Source organism: Macaca nemestrina, chromosome 4 (assembly GCF_043159975.1).
Source record: "Macaca nemestrina isolate mMacNem1 chromosome 4, mMacNem.hap1, whole genome shotgun sequence".
NCBI classification, from domain to species: Eukaryota; Metazoa; Chordata; class Mammalia; order Primates; family Cercopithecidae; genus Macaca; species Macaca nemestrina.
Window position 1 is genome coordinate 56,763,965 of NC_092128.1, and position 8,052 is coordinate 56,772,016.

At 41.8% G+C, this 8,052-nt stretch overlaps 1 non-coding gene across 1 annotated transcript; it reads right to left on the bottom strand.

The window, feature by feature from the left end:
- Window positions 1-6,890: 6,890 nt before the first annotated feature.
- Window positions 6,891-6,996, bottom strand: LOC112424887 (small nucleolar RNA U13). Its single transcript, XR_003015823.2, has one exon. It is a non-coding gene; the product is annotated as a small nucleolar RNA U13 (small nucleolar RNA).
- Between the last annotated feature and the right edge of the window lie 1,056 nt (window positions 6,997-8,052).

The window sequence follows — 8,052 nt, forward strand, 5'->3', positions numbered from 1 at the left end:
TCGAGGTGGTGGTGCTTTATTAGTGTTATTAAGGTAATGAGTAGCAACTGGGAGCAGGTGACGAAGGTGATCCCATTGTAAGAGAAACGCTAAAAAGGGTTAATCCGCTTGATACAAACAGCGTCCTTTTTGTCTTTTAACTCCCTGCATTGGTTCGAGGAAGCTGAATTACCTAGGATTCCCCCTGCGGAGATATCTTTAAAAAGTGCTCTCATTCTTACAGGGGCACATGTCATCTTGGGTGCCTTCTCACCTCCTTCCTACTCCCTACAAATAAGTTCAGTGTTTTCATAATCTCACCACTCCTCAGCGTTCTCTTCGTTCAGGTGCACACCACTGGTACACTCATTGGTTGGGTTACTGCTACATCCCATTCATCCTGAACATCGACGCCAGGTTATTACTCTCCTCCAAACCGGGCTTCCTCCTATCTCTATGCGGAAGACCTTGAGTAACAGCTCACTGCCCCGAGATAATGTGTCTTCTCTTTACCAGAGCCTTCACTCCTTTTCATTTAGAAGCTCAAGTCCAGGCTCACTTGGCTTAAGGAACTTCTGACTCCAGCCTCCTTCCTTACAGAAAAACCTCCAGGTCCTTCCAGCCTGGCCACAGAGCCTTCTCCTCCCAACAGCAGCCCACAGGGACCTCTCCAACCCTAACCTCCTAGGGTAACGTTGCTAGTGCATCTCATTTGATACAGTACTCCCTTGAAACATGAAAACTGAATCTTAAGTCTCCATGCAAACCCTCTGCCCTTTGCCTCCCACCAGGGGCTAACAGAGCACTCTAGAAGGTGCTCGACAATTACTGAAGAATGAGTGAATACAGTAATAAAGAATGCTTTTTCACATATTTCCCGAAGTTAAGGTCTGAAAACTACTTGTATTGACGTCATCTGGGGCACTGTTTTACAATGCAGACTCCTGGTCTCGAGTCTACACCTAGGCAAGACCCAGAAATGTGCATTTTACCCAGAGCCTCGGGTGATTCTTAGACTAAGTTTGAAAACTACTCCAACTAAATGTAAAAGTCTTGAATTTTTTCCCCCCTAGAGACATGTTAAGATAAATGCCTAATGAAGCTACTAATATTGTCAGTGAATAAAAGGAAGACCACTGGAGCCCCTGAGGAGCTAATGCAACTACTATTTCATATCAAATAAGCTTGTTGCCTTTGTCATACAGGAATATTGTTTGCCAATTTTTTTAAATTCAATACATTTCCATTGTTTTTATTTTTGCAGTTAACTTTATATTTTATATTTTATAGTCAAGCAATGATGATATAAAAAATTCTCTTCAAATTAAGTGAAAAAGCCAATGTAAAGAAGGTGAGAAATAATAAGATAATAAAAGAAAGATGTGACCAAAGTCATGAGGGTGCTATATGAAGGCACATGTATCAGTTAGGATTAGATTCTCCAGAAGTTAATAAGAACTCAGATTAACAGTAAATTAAACACACAAGTTTTATTCTGTCACCTATCTGGAGGTAGGCAGAATAAAGCTCTTAGGACAGGTTCCTGAATTTATCAGGGACCCAGGCTCCTTCCAGTTCTTTGCTCCACCTGATCTTGAGTGTACCCTTGTCCTCATGATCCAAGAGGGTTGCAGAAGCTTCAGCCTTCATGTCTGCATTCCAGAAATCACAATGGGAGAAGAGGAATAAAAAGAGGATGCTACCTCTCTTTTAAGGATACTTCCCAGAAGGTCTACACAACATTTCTATATATGTTTCACTCACCAGAATTTAGTCACATGGCCAAATGTGGCTTTCAAGGGAGGCAAGGAAATATACCTGGCCAGTGATGTGCCCAGATAAAACTCAGGACAGTGTTACTAAAGAAGGTGGGGAAAGTAAATGTTCAGAAGCAATTAGAGATCTCTGTCAGAGTATGATGCCCAATTCTGGCCACTGAGTTGTAAGGAAACCTCTGCTATGACAGATCTCTCTATTCTTAAAACAAGAGACATGGGAAAAGATGGTCCCTTTCAGTCTTTAGATATTTTGGGGTCTGGATATGATTGCTGGAATTTCCGATACCTAGCACACTGAAAATGGAGTCATTGGAGTCAGAAGACTCCAGAGAACTACAGAGAAGAGAAACCTTGGTATATTATTTTTGGAGCCATCCTCTGCCCTTTCTGATATTAGAGATGATGAATTTCCTATTATTTAAATGATATTGAGTCAGATTTTTACTTGCAACCAAGGGTTTCTATTTTAAGGAGTGATCATTTCAAACTTTAGGACACAGGCCAAAGAGCACTATAATAACAGGTTTTTGCTTGAACACTTATTAGAGTCATTCTATATTTTGTATTGTTTTATTAACATAAAGTGAAGTTATGCTGAGGGAGTAGGCTTACAGGAAAAAGCTCAGATAAGCAAAAAGAGTTTGTTGTAAAACCCTGATAACCTAAGGGCCTCTGGATTAGATCACCTGAAAGCCATTCTATGTATTATGTAAGCCAGTCTGAGTTGAGTTTTCTGTTACTTGTGCCAAAAGCATCTTAAATCAGGGATTTTCAAACTTTAATGAGCATTCAAATCACGTAAGGATTTTTTTTTTTTTTTTTTTTTTTTGAGACAGAGTCTCCCTCTGTCGCCCAGGCTGGAGTGCAGCGGCGCGATCTCGGCTCACTGCAAGCTCCGCCTCCCAGGTTCACGCCATTCTCCTGCCTCAGCCTCCTGAGTAGCTTTAGTAGAGACAGGGTATTTTTAGTAGAGACAGGGTTTCACCGTGGTCTCGATCTCCTGACCTTGTGATCCGCCCGCCTCGGCCTCCCAAAGTGCTGGGATTACAGGCGTGAGCCACCGCGCCCGGCCACACCTAAGGATCTTGATAAAAGGTAGATTCTGATTCAGCAGGGTGAGGTGGTGCCAAAGAGTCTACATTTTAACAAGTTTCCAGGTCATGCCAAAGCTGCTGGTCCACAGATGACATTTTGAATAGCAACATTCTGCTACTTAATGTGAGGATCTTTCCACCTCGGTATTGCTGCCTTACTGTCCACCATAGAGAGGGCCAGGTGAGGATGTGCATGGAAGGGCTAGCTTTGAAGATACACCAGAGCTAAAGGTCTGTATCTGGGGAGAAATCTAAAATGGAGGTAAATACTGATTCCAGAAGTTTGAACCATGCCATGGGTCACAAGTTCTAGTGGCAAGCCACAGAGAATCAGTAAGCTAAAGGGAGGAGATAAAGGTGCTTACACTATAGTAGATATGCAAGCACAAGGCAGGAAAAGAGGTGAAGCAGTGCAGTGAATCAGAATCTTCAAGGTGATGATTCTTGTGCACACTAAAGTTTGGGAAGCACTGGCGCTTTAAATGGGGGTTGTTTTCTTTCTTTCTCTTTGTGACTGGATTACTGAGTTTTAAACCTGTGTTGATTTGTTGCAGAGCAGAGACCTCACCAAGATGCAGTAGGCAAGGGGGTAGAGGAATATGAGTCCTCCAAAACATACTTACTCTGTGCACAGCACAACATAGCGATCCTAATAAAATAAATGGGCATCCTAAAGCAAGGTGATCTACTTTACATACGTTCGCTAACTTTTCAGTGTTCTCCTTAGTATAATTTCAAGAACAGTATTAAAGATTTGCACAAGAGAAGATGAAAACAGATGTGGTTTTTCTAGAGAATTTTTAAAACTACATAAGATGTTCAAGATGAATAATTCCCAAATCGCCAATTCCAAGTGCTGTTATAATACAGATGTCTTTGCAGTCATTTCATAGCAGTTTTTAATTCTGTCCTAAAAATGAAGCACATTGGCACCCTACATATTTTTTTCATCTAACAGTTTTGTTTAGATATGTTTTAAAATAGAAGATATAGTCCCATTTCTTAAGAGTTACAAATGGAATTCCAAGGACTATCCCAACTCCTGTTAACAATAGTTTTCTGTGGGGAATGTAACTCAGTGAAGGTTGTTTTTTTGTTTGTTTGTTTGTTTTTGTTTTTGTTTTACCCTTAGGCACATGTTAGCTTTTCAATTTTAAAAACTAGCTTAATTTTTAAAAATGTATCTTCACTCTGATTTTGACTATAAAATTATTGTTCAGCCTTTAAGGGATCATCTTCCTGACAACTTCTGCTCATTTTTGTCCTGTGTAGTTGCATAGATGGCTACATGCTCAGGGCCATCATATATTGTTTGTTGTGGTTTTTCTTTGTTTGTTTGTTTGTTTGTTTGTTTTGAGACAGGATCTCACTCAGTTGCCCAGGCTGGAGTGCACTGATGCGACCTCAGCTCACTGTAACCTCCCGCCTCCCGGGTTCAAGCAATTCTCCTGCCTCAGCCACCTGAGTAGCTGGGATTATGAGCACGCACCACCACACCCAATTAATTTTTGTATTTTTAGTAGAGACAGGGTTTCGCCATGTTGGTCAGGCTGGTCACAAACTCGTATATTGTTTTTGTTTTCTTAGAAAGCTGACACTGAGTTTAGCAATGATTAATAGAATAACTCTTTAAATCTGCTTGGCTATTATTTATGATGTTAGCACTCATCCTGAAATTTGTTGAAAAGAAGACTGACACAGATTTTTTTTAAGGAAATGTTCTATGGAATGATAGCCCTATGACTTGGCAGGAAATAAAGAACTGCCATTTAACAAGATGGGCTAGACGACAGTTCAAATATTCTAAAGGAACTATATCTGATTTAATCAAAGGACAGGGCAGAATTGAGGTGACAATAGAGTACTAAACACTTCTGAGGGCAAGAATGCTTCACCAAGTTCCTTTTAAAGTTTTGTTGATGAACAAATATTAACTGTATGGAATTACTGTATCTCAAATAGAACAATGGAATGTACAAAATATGAAGAGATCATCTGAGAAATATATAATCATATGAAATTTATGTTCCCATCTATGATAACTCATTTCATAGAATAAATGAATACATGGATTTTAGTATCATTTGTAATGGCCAAGAAGGAAAGGATATTATATTCTGTATCAGTCAGAAAACACTCCATTTTAAGTGGCTTGATTCTTCTCTTATTGAAACTGTATCATTTTCAAACAGAAACTTAATCTTGTGATTTCCACACAAATGTTCTTCCCCTTTCCTCCTTTTCCTTCCTACTTTTCACCGTTTATTCCTTCCCCTGCCCCTTCTAAACAATTCCATCCTAAAACTACCAGAGTAGACAAAGAAAAGCAAGCCTCTGCACAGGGGTTTGGAGCAAGGTGTTGACCAAAATTTGAATGTCAGAACTCAAGCAGGGAGAAGAGGTTATCCTTGGGGAATGGTGTGGGGACTAGGGAATGGTCACCCAGCATGAGATGTCAGAGTCTAAGTAGAGTGAGAAGGGTGTCCATGTGGGCCATGTGGCTGGATGAGTGGGCAAGGAGTGGTTTTTCAGCCTGGAGTATCAAATTTCACGTGGCTTAGGGCATCTGCCAAGGAGGGGAGTGGTAGCTAAGATGAGGTTGAATGATTTAAGAGAATATATTAAGAATAATGTGACCCATGTTTCTCACTGGCAGGCAAAAGAGTCACAAAAAAGAAAAAAAAAAAGCTGTAGGGTTGGATTGGAATTATAAGTATTGGGTAAACATAGTTTTTATTTATTTATTATTTATTTATTTATTTTTTAGACGGAGTCTCGCTCTGTCACCAGGCTGTAGTGCAGTGGCGTGATCTCGGTGCACTACAACCTCTACCTCCCGGGTTCAAGCGATTCTCCTGCCTCAGCCTCCTGAGTAGTGGGGACTACAGGCACGCGCCACCACACCTGGCTAATTTTTGTATTTTTAGTAGAGACAGGGTTTCACCATGTTGGCCAGGATGGTCTCGATCTCTTGACCTCATGATCCGCCCACCTCGGCCTCCCAAAGTGCTGGGATTACAGGCGTGAGCCACCATGCCCAGCCAACATAGTTTTTAATACATAGATGATGATAGGGAGATAGAGGGGTAGATATCATAATAAATATGCCTATGCATATATGCACATACACGCATATATTCTCTAGTTCTGTCCTCTGAACATCAGGGAGCAGCAATGCCCCTATATCAATCGACACACCTGGCACAAAGAAAGATGAACCTGGAACACCTTCTAGTGCCAGAAAGCAAGAACATGCTGAAAGAACCATGAGGATATGTCAGAAGGACACAGGAGCCAGAGTGAATGAAACCCCTGTTGCAAAAATGGTAACAGTGAGAAAATTATGACAGTGAAAGAGATCTGACCTAACCGACTCCATCTTGCTTCCAACCTGCAAGCTGTCGTTGTTCATTCCTGGATGTAGGCCAAACTAACTTTGAGAGGAACTTTAACTTTGAAACAAAGATGATAACAGCCTTTTCCCAAAACATACCCCCTTCTTGCCTGTGGTTATATAGGAGTGTCCGGAGCTGCGTGGCCCGGCCATAGCGATTATAACTGACGACTGACGCCTGAGCTCTATACATTTCCACTTTATGCCTCCTCCCTAGATTTACTTTCTTCCCTGTTCTGCTGTCTCATACGCCGGTACAAAATGGCGCTCTTCCTGGTTCTTCATCACCCATTTTCCCGCTCCCGGGAAAATGATCAACTTACAGCGCAGGCGCCATCCCGCGCCCGGGAAAATTACCAACCGACGGCGCAGGCGCAACATGACGTCCCACGGAAGAAACCGAGGCCTACCTGGCCACGCCCACCGCAGGGCCACCATCATCGCCCTGGCCCAACCTCCGCCCCTGCCGGTCTATATAATGCATTACACTGCCACCAATAAACGAGACTTGATCAGGATACTGTCTTGTCTCCATTTCTCGTGTCTCTTGTCCCCCCGAGTTCCCACTCTTCTAGGGCCTACATTGACGATCCCGCGGGACGGGACATAGGAGAATGTTCTTTTTTTAAAAAAATAGTTTTTTTATGTCAGATGGGTAATGTCCCAACATTGTACCAAGATTCGAGGGTGGCACATGTCACATGTGAGCATGTGAACACCCAATCATCATGCTTATGAACTACGAAAGGATCAGAGAATATTCCTGTTTGTACAAAATACATCCTAAATTATCTGGGAGTAATGGGACATCAGATCAGCAGTTACTCTAAAATAGTTCAGAAAAAAAATGTTTCCTATATTGAACTCCCAACTTTTCTGTAAGTTTGTGATTGTTTCAAAATGGAAAAACAAAAAATTTTTTTTTGAGACAGTGTCTCTGTCTGTCAGCCAGGCTGGAGTGCAGTGACATGATCACAGCTAACTGCAACCTCCACCTCCTGGGCTCAAGCAATTTTCCCACCTCAGCCTCCAGAGTAGTTAGGACTACAGGTGTGTACCATCATACTCGGATGATTTTTTAATTTTTTTGTAGAGACAGGGTCTCACTATCTTGGCAAGCTAGTCTTGAACTCCTGAGCTCAACTGATCCTCCCACCAGGTCCTCACAAAGTGTTGGAATTACAGGCAAAAGCCACCATGCCTGGCCTGAAATAAATATATATATACTTTTTTTTTTTTTTTTTGAGACAGTGTTTCGCTCTTGTTGTCCAGGCTGGAGTGCAGTGGCGCAATCTTGGCTCACTGCAACCTCCGCCTCCCAGGTTCAAGCAATTCTCCTGCCTTAGCCTCCTGAGTAGCTGGGACTACAGGCACGTCCCACCGTGTCTGGTTAATTTTTTGTATTTTTAGTAGAGACAGAGTTTCACCGTGTTAGCCAAGATGATCTCGATCTCCTGACCTCGCAATTCCCCCGCCTCAACCTCCCAAAGTGCTGGGATTACAGGCGTGAGCTACCGCGCCCGGCCAAAAAATATTTTTAAAAATCATAAATGTTATCAGAAGGACTGGTATTTCTGAAGTCTCATGAAGTTTTTTTCTTTTTCCCCCGCATAAGGAACTATCATCTCCTATCGTGCTGTAGGCAAACTTTAGTGACATGGGTAAGTTTGATTTAAAACACTGAATTAAAAGATGCAAGGGCTTTACATTAGATTGCATTTCCCCCCACTGTACTGCAAACCCCTAATGAAATTAACCCCATTTATTGGCCTTGTGTTGTATGAATTCTCCAAAACTGGCTGAAATA